We start from the raw sequence: 18,864 nt of genomic DNA on the forward strand, positions 1-18,864 counted from the left end.
ACGCCGCTGGATGCGTTATTTTTTTATTTAATGAAAGCATGAAACAAGGACTTTGTTTTTAATTTGTTTCAGATTTTGATATATTGCGTTATAAAGTCTGTGGCATTGATTGATTTTTATTTTGTGTATTATTTTACAGTCTGTCATACTCATTACTATAATATCTGCAGCATCTCTAGTCCGTTTATTACTCTCTGGCGTACAGTTTCGGTGTCCCACAAGGACGATTAATTTCCCTCATGGAGGTAGGTAGACATACTTGGAACAGACGATGGGAAGGCGGGAGGGGTCAAGCACACAATATCATAGGTAGTAAGTGTCACACACCAAAACGACGCGTTACAGCAAATCATGAAGAAAAATATATACTTTCATGATGATCAATCACAGGAATCACAGCGCGGTTTGATATTGGTTTGATCTGCTATGTTAGGGTAAGGCTATTGGATCACAACCTTCTGGTCCGCCGAAGGCTCAGGTTTCTTTACGCTCTCTGCCCGTAGTTCACCCAGAAAGTATATACATCACTATAATATGATCCACCCTTTGATTTAAATCAGTAAATAAATAATATATTACGGGTCCACCTATGTTCGAGGTTTGACGTCATATTTCGTATAAATTGTCAATTGTTTCGATATCGCACGATCACGCTGTGAGGAAGAGGACGATTTTTTTTACAAAATAAATAATATTAAATCAAATATTTCATAATAACATTTAATTTTAAACATAACTAAGAAATAATTAAACAAATGCTACAGTTTACAAAATACAGACATAATACTACTTTTTACTAAAAAGTAAGGGATATTCTTATAAAACAATCATAAATACAAAGATCAAACAACATAGGTATAGTCCAAAATCGATAATAATAGTAATATCATAACTATAACTAAATTATACAAAATTCGGTTGCTGTAACAGCTGTTGTAAGAGCACTATAATAACATGAAACGAAATGTACTTAATTATTCACGCAAAGCCACATACGGTTGATTTTGGCAGCACTACTTAATTTTATTTTAGTTCAAAAGCTCTAAAAGTAGTACCGTCCTTCTCTTCTGATAAATGCTAGAAAAAATAGAGCTAGTTTTAGAACTATCAAACTCAAATATAATTTGTGTCTGTCAGAATCGGCCCTTAGATGTTATTGAAAAACAAAACAAAGTCAGCGTCAAAAATAGCGACTAGGTACTGAAATTCCTTCTTCAACTAATACGAATTCTTGTATCACATTCTTCCAAACTCCAAGGAACGAGAGGCATTGAGCACCTCAAATAGTAACCAGTAAGAATAAATGCACAATAAATATAATGTTAACCTGTAACAAAATAAAGATCTTAGCCACTATTAATAAAAATATGCCAAAAATAAACTTTTACTTCTACATTTAATTTTAATTCTCTCTGTTTTATTATAAGCCACCAACCATCCCTGATACAGATTAGTGCAGCCAGGTCGAATGAAAAAGCATAGAAAGCGTTCAGCTACTTATATTCTCGAGCATATAGTAAAAATTGAGGGGTAATGGCATTTTTTTTTTTTTTTTTTTTGAGAACGTCTAGGGCCCTGTGCAGAGGTTTTTCTTGCATCTACTTTTCTTCGGCTTTACAGGTTGCGAGAAGCTGTAGTATTTTTTTGCGGATGAGACGTTACACAAAAATATATTTATTATGTAAAAGTTGACGATTTAAAGTGTAACTATGTACATACATAATAATATGTTACCTAATGAATAAAGATAATTTTGAGTTTGAGTAGCACGCTAAGCCGTTGGTCCCGGTTACTACTTACTTACTGATGTAATTATGTAGTCGTTACATGAGCCATGCAAGGAACCTGTGGCGGCTCAGTAATAACCCTGACACTAAGATTGATGAGGTTGGTTTTCCACCTCACAACCCACACGATAAGAAGAAGAGGGAAGTTTGAGTAAGTCTTTTACAACATTATGATATAATAATTTACCTATTCTTAGTCGTTCGCTCGTGCGTCTGGAAAATCTCCACCTGGGCCAATCGTAAATCCCGAAGTGAAATCCGTGGCGACGCTTTGATCGGCCCGCAAGAACTCTTGTCTCAAAATATTCTTCTTCAGGAACGCCTTACAATAACGTTTTAACTGCAAAAATTACGATGATGAGAGTAATGAGAGGAAACTATAAAACACATCGTCATCCCTAACCTTATCCCGTTTTCAAAGGGCGTACCTATGCTGAGGAATTGACATATCAAAAGTTTTTCACAGAAGCGACTACCAATCTAACCTTCAAACCAAGGTCACATACCTACCTCCGAAACTACGGGGAAAAAACTCAACAAGCGATTAGCATAAAAAAACTAGATTATGACTTCTCCATCATCATCATCTCCCTCCCTAGCATTATCCCGTTTTTCACAGAGTTGGCTTACCTAACCTAAGATTTTAACAGGTCCGGTTTTTTACAGAAGCGACTGCCTGTCCGACCTTCCAACCCGCGAAGGGAAAACTAGCCCAGTACAGATTTGTTCACATACCTCAGAAAATGCATTTCTTGGGAATGTGGGTTTCCTCACAATGTTTTCCTTCATCGCTGAGCACGTGATAATAATTTATGATCCAAACATGAAGTCGAAAACAAATTCGACTATCATTGTTTTAGGCCTGTGCTAGAATCCAACCTGCGACCTCAAAGTGTGAGACAACGTTCTACCAAGTGGGTTGCCACGGCTCGACACGGCACTGCAATGAATCATCAATATACGGATGATTTAGGTACTTACCTTTATATGATTCTCCCACGCCGCTTTATTGATCCTTTTAATCTCCTGTTTGAGGTGGATGTCCTCCTTTAGATATTCATTGATCGTAAATGACGTGCCACTAAAAATGACGGGAAGAAAGTATGGAAGTCCTGTAGGTTATAAAAAATATATTAGCATCATTAAAACTTAAGAAATAATTACTTGTAGCCATGCTTACAGGTATTATTAGCCTGCTTGATCGAATTTCCTTGCTTTGCATTACAATGACAATATTTATATTCTATTCTATTCTTGAATGGGAAATGAAAACTTAACAACATTTACTCACTACAAGCTTTTCGTCTGAATACTGAATAAACAACCGTGACAAAATTTTATCACACTGCGCATATAAGGCCTACTTAACACGCTGGTTTTCAAATTACGTACCTTTAATTGTTTCAAGAGAGCCATCACTAATGACTCCACAATTGTACTTGTTTTCAGGATCAGGCTTCATTGATCGCGTCTTCCATATATTTTGTAACAAAGTAGTAATCTTAGCGCTCTTGTAAATATTACCATGAGGATGGCAAGATGTATTTGCTAAAATCTATGGATACAAGTTAAAAATGTATTATCAACTAGAGGTATAATTATTATCTACCAACAAAACTTAATTTTTACCTAATTTGATTCTTCGCCTAACATGATATCACTTTATTGATGATCACACCAATAAATTTATTAAACATTACAAAAAATAAAAGCCTGAATCATCTTCGGAATAAGACACATTAAGTAATGGGATCCAGCTTCTATTTACTTAAGTAAGTATGTACTTACAAGCCGATTACGTAATCGTTACGCGAGGCATGTCAGCAGCTTAAGTATGGCGGTTCAGTTGTAACCCTGACTCCAGGGCTGATGAGGTCGGTCATTTACATCACAACCCATACGAGAAAAGAAGATGAAGCACCTTAGCAATAAAGTCCTTTTTCAACCAGGCTGCATTAAACTGTGTAAAATCTATGTTCAGGTCTTCGATATCTCTATTCGCCATTACGTCCCATTCGCAGCGAGCTCTTTTATGTGCCTTTTGATGAAGGTATATAGGAGTCTGAATGTCCACGTGGAAGACATCGTCGTTGGCTGCCCACACGTACACATGATTTAGTTCATTAACTTGTACCTAAAACAAAATATGCGTAACATAACATAGGCTCATGACTTCATGAAAATCACTTTGTGATCCCTAGTTTGGTTAGGACATTACAGGCTGATCACCTGATTGTCCGAAAGTAAGATGATCGGAAGGCACGTTATGCCGGTGGTCCCGGTTACTACTTACTGATGTAAGTTAGAAATTGTTACCTACATCGGCCATGTCAGGGGCCTTTGACGGCTCAATAGTAACCCTGACACCAGGGTTGATGGGGTGGTAATCCATCTGACCACCCACATGACAGAAGAAGAAGAAGCTAATGATCATTGCCCCAAAAGGGGTAGTCATAGGTACATCCATCGCAAGATTAACTGAGTAATAGAATAACGAATAATACTCTAAGTACCCACGCCTCACCGAGCTTTCTGTTAGACCAAAAACACAATAACCCTCATACTCATGAGATAATATACTTGGGTAATAAAATAAATATAACGAACACTAGATAACATTTTCATCATGTAAAGTATCAGAATGGCATTGTTGGTTCACCGCTGAAACTATTTTCATACGTCTAGGCCTACGATTTGTAACTAATAATACGTTTTTTCTTTTGTAGACGGACTTGCCCCACACTGCACTGAAAGACCGTCTACTTACCAAGTTTTTAAAAAACTTGTATATCAAAAGATTATGGCGTTTTCTCTTATATTTAGACTTGTAAACACAGCCAAGTATCATACCCGATCATATGACTTGATCTACAAATAATATCTTTTTCAATAAATCTAGTTAAACTCATATTTTAAAACAGTATGCCGGTCTTCCCCACATTGAACTTAATCAATAAATCTCACCTTTAAATGATCACCCAAAATTGTCTTTGATATTGAAGACATTGATGAGGGACAGAAAAATATGTCATCAGGCAAATTCCTTGAAAACGTTTTGATTATATCCAGGGCGACCACACCATCGGTGATGATTAAGGGACGTCGTTGTGTATTTGTCAAAGCTTTGGCTTCCTTGAAAGGCTGAAACTTTTCCACCTTCGACGTCTCCTGAGGGTCTGGAGGATCCATCTCCAGGTTGTTAGCTACTTTTAAAAACAAATACAAAGTATCGAAATGTGCATCTTTACACATCTTATCGACCTCAAAATTATTGGGATTGTCAAAATTACTTATAAAAATAAATACGTGGGCGTCTGTAATCCTGGAAGGAGAAGGATTATTTATTACTAAATTAATGACTAGATTACTAAATTAATAATGAGAATGACTAGCCAAATTACGAACGTTTAGATTGTGTATAATCGGTAACGTTTATTTATTTATTAATGCATGGTATTTAGGTTACAAACAGCTGTTATATTTCATTGAATATCACCAAATACTACCTTTGCAAACATACACACAGTACCACGTACCTACCTGCAAGGGAATACTGAGGGGGATGATCATGCTATTCTCACACGACTCCTAATGTAAACAAATATAACATAAACTGCCTATATACGTCCCACTGCTGGGCACAGGCCTCCCCTCGATCAACCGGAGGGGGTATGGAGCATACTCCACCACGCTGCTCCACTGCGGGTTGGTGGAGGTGTTTTTACGGCTAATAGCCGGGACCAACGGCTTAACGTGCCTTCCGAAGCACGGAATCATCTTACTTTTTCGAACAATCAGGTGATTCAAGCCTGAAAAGTCCTTACCAAACAAAGGACAGTCTCACAAAGTGATTTCGACAATGTCCCCATCGGGAATCGAACCCGGACCTCCAGATCGTGAGCCTAACGCTCTAACCACTAGACCACGGAGGCTGTTGTAAATGTAATAATGTAAACAAATAAACATTTGAAATCAAATACAAATATTTGTACTTAACTTGGCTAGCCCCCTATGCTGAGAGTACTTAGTAAGTAAATAACAGAAATGTTTTTAAGTACCTAGGTATCTCAGACGTGATTGTGATACTATTATAACATGGGAACGCGCCTCCTTCAAGATTCCATTTCAACTCCTCCGCTTTGTCCGTTTCATTATCGTAAACCAAAAGGATCAAGTCTACTAATTGCCGTTGTCCAAAAAGTACGCCTCGCAAAGCTTTAATTGATATCATAACCATCACATCTTGTGTGGCATTAACTAACAGGACTCGAAGAGGTACAGATGGGTTCTCATATACTAAATTCATGTTAAATTGCACTAAATTATCTAACGTCTAAATTAATATAAATCTAAATAACTCTAAATAATCATAACTCTCGGAATTATAAATTCTAAACAGGTAACAACTTTCGTAAGATGTGTTGAACTGACACAAGCTTGACATAATACATCGTCATCAAACATAACTGGCTGTATGAACCATAGCTTTCGAAGAGATTGAACATTTTCAATATAATATCGCGGAAGTCCGTGTTGCTCTATGGGTTTGGACCTGCCGGACCTGCGCTCCGGCACGTGGTGGACCTGTGTTGCTATATGGCATCGGCACACAATACGAGTCCATAATACAAGAACGGTCACACTGCGTAGTCGCTAGTTTGAGCGCGGATCCACGTTCAAATATGATGCACTTCATAGTAGTTTGTGTTACAACATGCGCGGACCAACACTCAAACTGCGCTTCTTCTAGCCTGCTTTTGGTGTAGCGAAACTTTAATCGCTGATCGCCCGCTATACCACTTCACCCAGTAGATGGACTTTATCACATGACTGAAGTAGTCTTCTGATTACTTACGGCTCTTGAGTATAGTAAAAAGGAAAACACATTGATACGATAATATATATTTAATTCTAAACCTTTCTAAACATATTTTCTAAAACATCGTTAAGTAAACTATATTATACAAAATAACACGCAAACTAAATAGTAAAATATAAAATACAGCTAGCTACACCGAATATACAATAATACCCCTTCAGTGTATTGCCATTAAGCACGTTATCGGGAAAGGAGTACAAAAATAAAGCCTATAAACGAATGAATTCCTATTTCTTACTCTATAACTGTGAGGCTAGGTTCACACGGCATTGCACTGCACGTTTTTGCATTTTGCAGTATTATACGTCTTAATCGCTTAACGACTAAGTAGTGGATACATTATACGCCCACCACAAAGAACCGTTCTCTTAAAAAAAACCTTTTCAAAAGTTTACCGGTCACGTAAGGGAAAACACTTAATACCAATACATGAATTACGTTCTCTTGTCAGAGACACTGCTTGAGGTAGCATCTCCGACAGCTGTGAAGTTCGTGAGGCTGGCTTCCTCAACTGGTATGAATTCTCGTCTGATCACATTCTTCCGCATAAATGCCTTGCAATAACGTTTTAGCTGCAAAAAAATACAAAGCAACACAATGTAAGAATATAATAAGTACTTAATTCCATTAGCAGTGACGAACAGTTGTTATTAGGGAGGTCTTTAAATTATATTTGATCGTATTTTTTTCGCCCTACCTTACATTTGGGGGTAGACTTTTTTCCAACTAGTCAAATCAGTTACTTTTTACTAAACGTCAAAACACGAAATTACTATGGACTTTGAATGAAAAAGGACACTGTGACGTCATAGAAAAACATGATAAAATGTCGGATTCATTTTTACGTTTTTCTTGATTAAAATTCGTAAGTAAATAAAATATAAAAAAGAAAAACTTCATTAGTTTTAGATCAGTCTTTGTTTAGTAATCAGAATTTTATAATTTATCTTGAACCTAGTACAGGACTCAGGACCCAATTGTCCTTTACCATCATCAATGTCTTTGCCTGTCACCCCTTAGCGCCAAGTTTTTATCAGGCTTTATATCTGGAGGATACATTAAAGAGGAAAGGCATATTCCTCCTCTCTATCCATATTCTCCCTTTTTATTTTGCGACGTCTAGTGATTTAGACGTTCATTACTTACTAAAGTTGTCCTGACTTAGACAGTATCGGTACTCTATTATCAAAAACAAATATAGCAAGCACCATAACTGAACCAACTCGTTAGAAAATGCATAAAATTAATACATACTGTTACATGGTTCTCCCACGCCACTTTGTTCATTCTTTTAATCTCTTGTCTGAGGTGGATATCCTCCTTTAGATATTCATTGACAGTATATGTGTCTCTTTTAAACACAACTGGCAGCACGTATGGTAGTCCTGAAGATTATTATTAATTTTAGCGATGCAGTCGCGCGTTTAGCAAATGCGCTACAGTATCTCTTCTAACGCGTGTTAGTCGCATTTGCATCGCGCTACTAATACGCTACTGCATCGCGATTGTATCGATACAAACGCACGACCGCGTCTGACGATATTGGAGAGAGAACAGATGGGTCTAGAGGGCTGTTCTCACATGCGCAAAATGGAGTCATTTGACACTGAACTAATCCGCAAGGTATTTTCGTGTCGTAACTGCATGGCAAATGAATCGCGTTTGCATCGCGACTGATTCCGGTCCTGTGGGCGAGAGCACACAGCTAGCGACCGCTTCGCGTCTGTATCGACGTGACGTAAGGCACAGTTACAACCCTACTGTACAGGGTAGGCTTTGTGTTAGCAACAAAATGTTACGTTAGCAACAGTACAAATAGGCGGCCTTATTGCTCGGAAGAAATTTCTTCCAGGCAACCACTACCAAACACATTAATTCATTTTAGATCTTCTATCGTTTGGGTTCCATTTGGGTTAGAAGGTGGATTACCACTTTTTCAACCCTTCTGTCAGGGTTATTTTTGAGCCGCGAAAGGCCCCTGACGTGACTCATGTAACTACTACGTACTATTGTAGACTACAAGACTATTTTGAATAATATTACCTTTAAAGGTGTCTAAAGATCCATCGCTAATAACACCCAAATTGCCCTTGCTTTCTGGCTCAGGTGTCAATGAACGTGTTCTCCAAATATGTTGAATCGCATTAGTGATCTTAGCGGCTTTATAAATACATCCGTGGGGGTGGCATGATGAATTTGCTAAAACCTTTGAATACAATTTCAATAGGGTCAAACAGCGAAATGTACACAGAACATAAACCTATGAAGCTGCTGTGAGCTTTAAGTAAATACTCATATAATGTCTGTTGCGGTTTCTTTACAAGATTTTAAAGGATGGTTCAGGTAAGACTACAATAAAATATTTTCAACTACATTACTAATTTAATTTATATAGTCATCAATCACACATTGTCTGATGCACCGTAAACAAAATTTTAATGGTGAAATAAATAAAAGAGTTGCAGCATCAGTGGTTAACCCTTTAAAATTTAAGACTAATATTTGATTCACGAACTACTAAAAACGCCAAGCACCTTTTGAAGGAAGTCCTTTTTCAACCACATGGCGTTGAACTGCGTGAAGTCCATGTGCAGAGCTTGGAAACCTCTATCCGACATAATGTCCCATTCACAAGGGCGATTTGTCTGCTTCTTTTGAAGGCGATAGATAGGTTTCTCGACGTCTACGTGAAACACATCATCGTTGGCTGCCCACACGTACACATGATTCAGTTCAGGAATGTGCACCTACAACATAATACGTACAATTACTACAAATGATAACAATTGACTAAACCCTAAATATTCATACACAACAACATAGAACACGTTCAGCTGCTTGTCTTCCCGGGCATGTCGTAAAAACCGACAGAGGGATTGCGTCCTCTAACATGATGGACTAATGTTATGGGCGATAGGCTGATCCCTTATCACCATAATGTTCATCATATCCATCTTAGGACTTCGTATCAACAGTGGCTGCAAGTTGTCTTTGATTACTTGTGGCTCTGCCCACCCCATTTGGGATTACGGGCGTGAGTTTATGTATGTATGTATGTAAATATTCATCACTTCCATCGTGCAATTGTTGAAAGCTCACCTTCAAATGTTCACCCAAAATGGTCTTGGATATTGAAGACATCGTCGTGGGACAGAAAAATATATCATTTGGCAAATTCTTTGAAAACGTTTTGATTATATCCATCGTGACCAAGCCATCAGCGATGATCACAGGCCGTCGGACACTCAGTAGGCTTAAAGCTTTGGCTTCTCTAAACGGTTTAAACTTTTCTACCGTCTCGAGTTCTTGTGGGGGCATCTCCAGATTGCTAGCTATTTTCAGAAACAGGTACAAAGAGTCGAAATGCTCGTCATCGCTAAATCGTTCTATTTCAAAACTGTTAAGACTGGAAAAATTACTTATAAAAATAAATACGTCGGCGTCAGTAATCCTGGAAAAAATGTTTATACTCAATATTTTACCCAACTAAAAAACTGAAAATAACCGAATAATATCCGTTCATACCTAGGTATCTCAGACGTGATTGTGATACTATTATTACACGGGAAGGCGGCTGCATCAAGATTCCATTTCAACTCCTCCGCTTTTTCTTTCTCATTTTCGTAAACTAAAAGAATCAAATCTACTAATTGATACGGTCCAAAAAATACTCCTCGCAACGCTTTTATAGCTATCATGACCATCACATCTTGTGTAGGATTAACTAAAAGGACCCGAAGAGGTACACATGGATGTTCGTACACTAAATTCATGTTAACGTCTAAAAGTCGAAATATTTATTCTAAAACTAAATAATTCTAAAAACTTAGGTACAACAGAATATTCTCTGATTATAAATTTTTAGTAAGTAAATAAACGTAACAACTGTTACATTAACCTTCGAAAAATGTGTGTAAGTGACATAAATATGACAGAATGTTTAATTTTTATTTAAAAAAACAATTGAATAAGGAAGGAATATTTAAACTAATAAGATTCACTCAGTCTTAACACATTAACGTCGTAACGACCTCCGTGGTTCAGTGGTTGAGCGTTGGGCTCTCGATCCGGAGGTCCTGGGTTCGATTCCCGGTGGGGACATATCACAAAAATTACTTTGTGGTCCCATGTTTGGTTAGGACATTACAGGCTGATCACCTGATTGCCCGAAAGCAAGATGATCCGTGCTTCGGAAGGCACGTTAAACCGTTCGTCCCGATTACTACTTACTGATGTGAGTACTGACACCAGGGTTGATGAGGATGGTATTCCGCCTCACAACCCACACGATAGAAGAAGAACACGTTAACAGTCCAAACAGTGATTCATTTCGTTTATAAGATAAACAAATGAAATTCTAATTTTGAATTTAGAATTTTCGCTTATTACTGTAATGGCCAAACTGCCAGCTATACATTTATGTATTTTTTTTCATCGTATGAATTATTTTTTGTGTTAAATTCGGACAGAAACAATGAAAACGGAAGTGTTTCGATTTTTTTGATGAGAAGTGTATTATACGGATCATGACATGACGGACTAGCTCCATACGTCAGTGACCCATACATGGGTCACTAAGAAACGACCAGGTACGCACCAAGGGCGGGTGCTCCACTTGGATCCCGGGTAGCTTAACATAGGTTGTAGTAATATGAGGACTTACAAGGAAGTCAAAACATTTTGTATGGGGACTGCCAACGTGTTAAAAACAGCTTTCGTAGACCATAACTACTAAAGGGTTCGTTTCACGATTTGGCTGGATGTTACGAGTTCGATTCCTGATGGTCACGTCTAGTAAGTCATAAAATACAATCACATCCCACATGATAGAAGCAGATGTCTTCGGAAATCCCTATAAGTAATAAGAACAACAGATGGCGAGTATTTGAGCCTTGCAGAATTCGCGGCTCAAGTCGGGTAAGGTGTACATATGATGGAGCTAAACTGTACAATAATTTACCCTCACTTATAAAAATAGTAATTCTTTCAACATATTCAAACACATACTAGCTCAGCATATTTCACAAAATAAGTAAATGACTATGTGGTTTTTGTGATGTTTTTCGCGCGTAGGTTTCTGATCTAAGCAGTTATATTGAGCGATACCTATTAAGTATGGCGGTGTGTACGATACTGCATAAGTTAGTTATTAAGTTAAATTATAAGTTCTCTTCTCATGTAAGTGACTGTATGGGTGGTATTAATAAACTAATCTCATCTTCGAGACTGCCCTCAAGATTATGTCAATGTGACAGTTCTTATATTAAAACAGAGACTTGAGCGCGATCTTGAGGGCAGTCTCAGCTGAGATTAGTTTATTAATACCACCCTATGTCTTTTTTGAGAATAAAGTATCTTTAAACCGAAGGCGTCAACATTGCTTTAAATAAGAAATCGATTGAATCATAACAATGTAATTCTTAATGTAATACACAAAACCACAAACAAAACATAACAAAATTCTTAGGACATAATCGAGATAATATACCTAGTTTTACATACATCTAAGTACTTAATGGTCACTTCAGTAACCAGCGAATAAATAAATGCTTAGTAGTCTTTAAGACGAATCCAATAAACTTAACATAAAATAAAAACGCCTTAAATTAAATATTGCTTAGGTATATGATATTTTGTCCTTCCATAAAACAAAATCATAAATAAAACGTCCTATATACCAGCAACCCACGTTTCTACTATCTTCTCTCATTGTCATGGGAGAATGTGAGACATACACACTTCATCTCGCTGTTCTACAGCCGTTAGAAAGTCAACGGCTGACACAATTAAATTGAACTTAATAAATCACAAAATAAAACGCTCTGACTTAAAAATAACAAAACCAAAGCGAATAATCAGCCAAAAAATAGGCGCCAGCGCATCCTTGGTTTTGTAAAATCTTCAAATAGCAGATCAATAAAAGAGGGAGAGAATTACCAGAAATCTCCTTCAAAACTTGGGCCATGTTGAAAAACTGCAACAATACAATACAATAAGAATGTGTAAAAATTAACACAATATTATTTAAAAACAATACAAACACATAACTCATAAATAATATCATAGAAGAGCTCGGTGGCGCAGCGGTAAACGCGCTCGGTCTGCGATTGTTAAAGTTAAGCAACTTTCGCAAAGTTCGGTCAAAGGATGGGTGACCACAAAAAAAGTTTTCATCTCGAGCTCCTCCGTGCTTCGGAAGGCACGTTAAGCCGTTGGTCCCGGCTGCATTAGCAGTCGTTAATAACCACCAATCCGCACTGGGCCCGCGTGGTGGTTTAAGGCCCGATCTCCCTATCCATCCATAGGGAAGGCCCGTGCCACCTGCAGTGGGGACGTTAATGGGCTGGTGATGAGACTCATAAATAATACACCCCCTCCAATGCGTCACATCGAGGCAAGGTGCCCAACAAGCTGGCAGCGTTGCCTTTCGGAATTGCGAGACTTATTCATTGACAAAACACATAACCTCCCTTTTTGTTTCGCCGCAGTCGGGTAAAAATAACTACCAGCCCTTGCGTCCCCCAAATCCCCGATCTGCGTGGTCTAGTGGTTAGAACGTTGGGCTTATGAATTGGAGGTCCGGGTTCGATTACCAATGGCACATTGTCGAAATCACTTTGTGAGACTGTCCTTTGTTTGGTAAGAACATTGCAGGCTTGAATCACCTGATGGTCCGAAAAAGTAAGATTATTCCGTGCTTCGGAAGGCACGCTAAGCCGTTGGTCCCGGGCTACTAGCCCAAACACCTCCACCAACCCGCAGTGGGTATAGGCTGTTTACGTTATGTTTATGTATCAATATTATAACGTTGACGATTACTTAGAGATCCTATTAATGTAAGAAATATTTCCCAATGTGTATAACTTTCTTTCTTTCTGGATACGTAGGTATGTATATTACAGGTCTATTATAATAATTTACCATTGTCATCAGCTCGAGCGTCTGGAAACAGGGATCCATTAACAGTATCTGTAGTGTCAGTAACATCCTCCAAGGACAGCGTGAAATCTTGTCTGATCACATACTTCTGTAGGAATTTCATGCAATAATTCTTCAGCTGCAAGAGTTTACAACAGATTGAGGGACTTTCCAATCGGCTTTCCCCAAAACCACAGATGGCGTTGTTAAGATTTTCTTCGTTTAAACTTCTAATTTCATGGATAACAGACATATGCATCATTTATCTTTGTATTTTTTTTAATGATGACTTCATGTCTTTTTATTAGACAACTTCCACCCATTATTATTCTGATCAAAATAAAGAGAAGCAATATAGGTAGCAACATCATTCTATACTTACATAATGTGATCCAAATATCAAGCAACTTAGTTTTATGCTTCTGCCATTACATTACATTTTTGAATAATTATGTACTTTATTTCTTATTTCTATGCCCCAGCAATGAGAAATCAGATAATTATCACGTTAAAAGTGAACAACGCCATCTATCGTGTGTTTGGGGAACGTCCATTGGAAAGTCCCCCATTAAATTGAACACGTACCTAAGCTTAAGACCTTTGCGATTAACGTCTATTTGATCAACATCATTGCTTTTTAAAAGGGTTAATATTAAATACCTACCACGAACGCTGGAATAACCCAAATATTTTCAAGTCTCACTGCATTTTGCTTCCATTTCGACAATTATTATAAACTTCTTTTTAACTTCTTTGATGGACGATTTCCGGGGTCCAGTGATCGAGCGTTGAGCTCACGACCTGAAGGTCCCGGATTCGAATCCCGGAGGAGACACATCACAAAAATCGCTTTATAATCCCTAGTTTGGTTAAGATATTGGAGGCTGATCATACGATTGTCCGAAAGATAATCCGTGTTTCGGAGGACACGTAAAGATGTCGGTCTACGCTACTATTTAGTAATTAATTATATAGGTAAGTAGTCGTTCTATAAGCCATGTCAGGGGATTTTGGCGGCTGAATAGTAATTCCCCGCCCGAACCAGATAAGAATTTCTTTAAATAAAGAATTAATTTTAAAATAAAAACCTTCCGATGTGACTCCAATGCTACTTTATTTATCCTTTTAATTTCCTCTTTTAGGTATATGTCCTCCTTTTGATGTTCATTGATATGATGGCTATCACCAGTGAAAATCACCGGTAAAAAGTATGGCAGTCCTGCAATTATTTATCAATGCTATTTTTTAACGAACTACATTTTTGCAATTTAAAACTATTAACTCGACAGATTTACTTATGGGTACAATTTTTACCCTAGTCCTCTTGGAAATACAGATCATAATAGTAAAAACACAACATAACATAAACTAATGATTTTTGTTTTTATAGCACTTACCCGTGCTTAGGGAAACTAAAAAGAAAACAAAAAGTAAAAAGACCCGTGCTTCAGAAGGCACGTTAAGCACGTTATTACTTACTGATGTAAGTACGTAGTCGTTACATGAGTCATGTCAGGGGCCTATGGCGGCTCAGTAATAACCCTGACACCAGGGTTGATGGGGTTAGTAATTCACCTCACAATCCACACGACAGAAGAAGGGAAACTCACAAAGAGAAAATTTTATCGAAAAAATATCTGACGGGAATTGAACCCGCAGCTCTTGTCAAGCCGGGACGAGCATGGTAACCATTACACCACCGGGTCCTCCTCCTGTCCATGCGAAATTCTTTCGATCTATGTGTAGTGTATTGATATTGCTATCCTTGTCTCGGGCGCATACGTCATCTGAATACAGAGCAAGACAAACAGTCAGTCAATGCAGGACGGTCTGCCTGTACAGAGTGATGGTGTGTTGGCGAGCCAAATCATGGCAGTATACAAAAGGTGTACTCTACATATGTATCGTCATTAACACAAACAACACACACACACATAAACAGTCTATACCTATACGTCTTACGACCACGTCCTACTGCTGAGCACAGGCCTTTCTCCCCCCCCCCCCCACCTCTCTCTCTCTCTCCCAAACCAGATAACAGTATAAAACACGTGCAAATTCGTTTCATGGATCTTCAGATTATACAAAGCCTCGAAAATACAAAGGACAGACTTACTTGAATACCTTATAATTGGATCTATATTATATTAAGTTATTTGATTGATGATGATTGATTGTAACTTAGTAAAAAAGAAGTAGAAAATGTCTGTAACACGTAGATAGGTACGCTAGGGCATCATCTCCTTAGGCGTTATCCCGTTTTCACAGGGTCCGCTTATCTAACAAAGATTTGAAAGGTCCAGTTTTCTACAGTAGCGACTGCCTGTCCGAGACGCATTTCTCGGGAATGTGGATTTCCTCAAGATGTTTTCCTTCTTAACATAATTCGAATATCGTTGGTTTAGGCCCGTGCCTGAACCTACGACCTCACAGTGAGGCATTTGAATCCCTTCCTATTCGCTGCGAGAGTAGGTGACATTGAATACATCAATAAAAAGGAGAGGGAAAAGCCACTCTTCAAACAACTGGCCCCCTTTCGACAGCACACAGGCTCTGACTGTAGAGTCACATATTGAGTGACAAGCGGCTAGCCGCTGGGGCTAGTCCCCACTGCTTTATCGTTATCCTCAATTATATTATAAACACTTACAATACGAGAACACGACTAGGATAGGTTTAAAGTTCCCACTTCGCGGACAAAATGTAACCCATAGACACACTGTAAAATGAGTTTTACTTAAGTGATATGTACTAATAATAACTAGAGAAATAAATGACTTCTGATTCTGATTCTCACAGTGAGGGTCAAACGTTCTTCCAACTGAGGCCACCACGGCTCTATCTGTCTCTATCACGACGGAGCACTAGGTACGCTATGTACTTACCCTTGATAGTGCCCAGCGAACCATCGCTAATAATACCAAGATTGCATTTGTGGATTGGCACAGGTTTCATAGAACGTGTCCTCCAAATCTGTTTCAAGGAATTTGCTACCTTAAGACCACTAGAAATACTTCCGCGTGAATGTTGGGCTAACTTCGTAGCGACCTTGGACAAACAATATGAAATTCATTTTATAATGCTGTATGTCCATTAAAAAAAAAGTTAAAGAGAAAGAAAAAAGAAGAGAGAAAGTTTTTTAAAAAGCTCGGTGAGGTGTGGGTACTTAGATCAATCCTGCGATGGATGTCTACCCCAATTGAGATATAGTCGTGATTTCATGAATTTGTCCACTTTATCAGAGCTTGCATGTACATTGAGCTTTAAATTATCATACCGACTTCTAACGTAAAATATAAGACATACAACTGAAGAACCTTTTCAATGAAGTCCTTTTTCAGCCAGGCAGCATTGAACTGCGAAGAATCCATATTCAAATCTGCTAAATCTCTGTTCGCCATCAAGTCCCATTCGCACGGACGTCTGCGAGTTGACTTTTGGGGAAGATACACAGGTATTTGGATGTCCACGTGGAAAACAATGTCGTTAGCGCCCCATACATAAATAGTATTAATCTCGCTACATAGCACCTAAAAAAATATTTATTTATCAATGTTCTAGAACTATATTTAAAGAACTATCCTAATAGGTACAATAAATAGTACACTAGAAATATACCTATACTATTCTTAAAATAAGACCAGTTAATTTATTATTCAAATTCAAAAATATCTTTATTCTGTACGTAACATTTTGACGTCATTTTTTTTATATAACGAACTGAAAAAATTACTGCAACTTCTCAACACCTTTATAGTCGAGGAAAAGAAACTGCAAGGCAAGAAAAACCTCGGCACAGGGCCCTACACGTTTCTTTAAAAATAAACATAAAATATTGTTATACAATTTAGTAATTTGGCTGCCTAATATCAGTTTCCAGACAGAAAATCCCATGCATTCTAATCATAGCATGTAGAAGAGCAAATAGTAATACATAGCATGTAACATATAAGGTGGCGTTTTGATGCGTACGCTACAAAAAATATATCAAATCAGTCCTTTCTGCGATGTCATTAAGTGTGTGGAGTGCTCAAGTCAGAGGCCATGTTTACGAGGTAAAATAATAAAGTTAGGCAGTATTTAATATAAAAGTCGACTTCCCAAAATAACCCGATCATAATAAATACTCACCTTCAAATGTTCGGCCAAAACAGATCTAGATATCGCGGACATTGGGGTAGGACAGAAAAATATATCTTCAGGTACATTCTTTGCAAAAGTTTTTATAATATCTAAAGTTACTAGACCATCAGTAAGAATCACAGGACGTCTAGGAGGCATATTTATCTCATGTCTGATGTTCTTCTTCAACGATGTATTTTCGGTAGGTGGTTGCTCTCCAGCGGGGTCCCCCAGGTTAAGAGCAAACTTCAAAATCAAGTACAAAGAGTCGAAGTACTTTTCTGAATGCGCTTTCTTAATGTCAAAAGAATTGGGATTTAAAAACTTGCTTTCTACTACGAACACATCACCATCTGTAATTCTAAAAGAAATAAAATGCGTTATGGTAACTGATTATAGTTGAACTGTTTGGACTAGTAAGGGGCTCAAACTCACGCCCGCTATATCTAGCGGAGTGAACTGAGCCACGATTCATCTGAAAACAAACGAAACGCCCATCGCCTACATAGGTACACAAGTCTTCTTCTACCGCGTAGGTTCTGAGGCGGATGACCAACTTTTGCAGAGGTTCCCTCGTCAGGATTATTATTGAGCTGCCAAAAAGCCCCATACTCGGGTGATCCATCATCATGTCTTAGAGCACCTAACATTCGCAGGTAAGAAAATAGTTTCTACCTAGGTAGTTTAGATGTAATCGTAATACTATTGTTGCAAGGAAACGCAGCTGCTTCCAAATTCCATTTCAACTCTTCGGCTTTGGCTAGATCATCATAATAAATTAATAGAACCAAGTCAATCAATTGATCTTTCCCAAACATTACACCTCGTAAGAATTTTATAGCTATCATAGCCATCACATCATCCACAGCATTAACCAAAAAAACTCGTAGAGGTATTGATGGATGTTCATATACAAAATTCATGCTGGTAACTAATTATTACAACATTAAAATGAAAATTATTATTATTTTCTTGTTCGCAATCTTTGTGCCAAATTGTGTCATGTATTTTATTATTTTTTACAACACTCTACCGTTTCTTCACTATGTTCAAATCAGGCCAAAATCCATGCTTAGTCAAGCCAAAACCTAAAAAAGTGCGGACCTCTATCAGTTTTAGGCAGAATGGTCTTATCATCTTAGTCTGACCAATATGGGC

General features: G+C 37.9%; 1 non-coding gene across 1 annotated transcript; it reads left to right on the top strand.

The window, feature by feature from the left end:
• Positions 1-10,695: 10,695 nt before the first annotated feature.
• Trnae-cuc (transfer RNA glutamic acid (anticodon CUC)) lies at positions 10,696-10,767 on the top strand. The gene has a single exon. It is a non-coding gene; the product is annotated as a tRNA-Glu (tRNA).
• The last annotated feature ends 8,097 nt before the right edge of the window (positions 10,768-18,864 follow it).

Source organism: Pectinophora gossypiella, chromosome 10 (genome assembly GCF_024362695.1).
Source record: "Pectinophora gossypiella chromosome 10, ilPecGoss1.1, whole genome shotgun sequence".
NCBI lineage: Eukaryota > Metazoa > Arthropoda > Insecta > Lepidoptera > Gelechiidae > Pectinophora > Pectinophora gossypiella.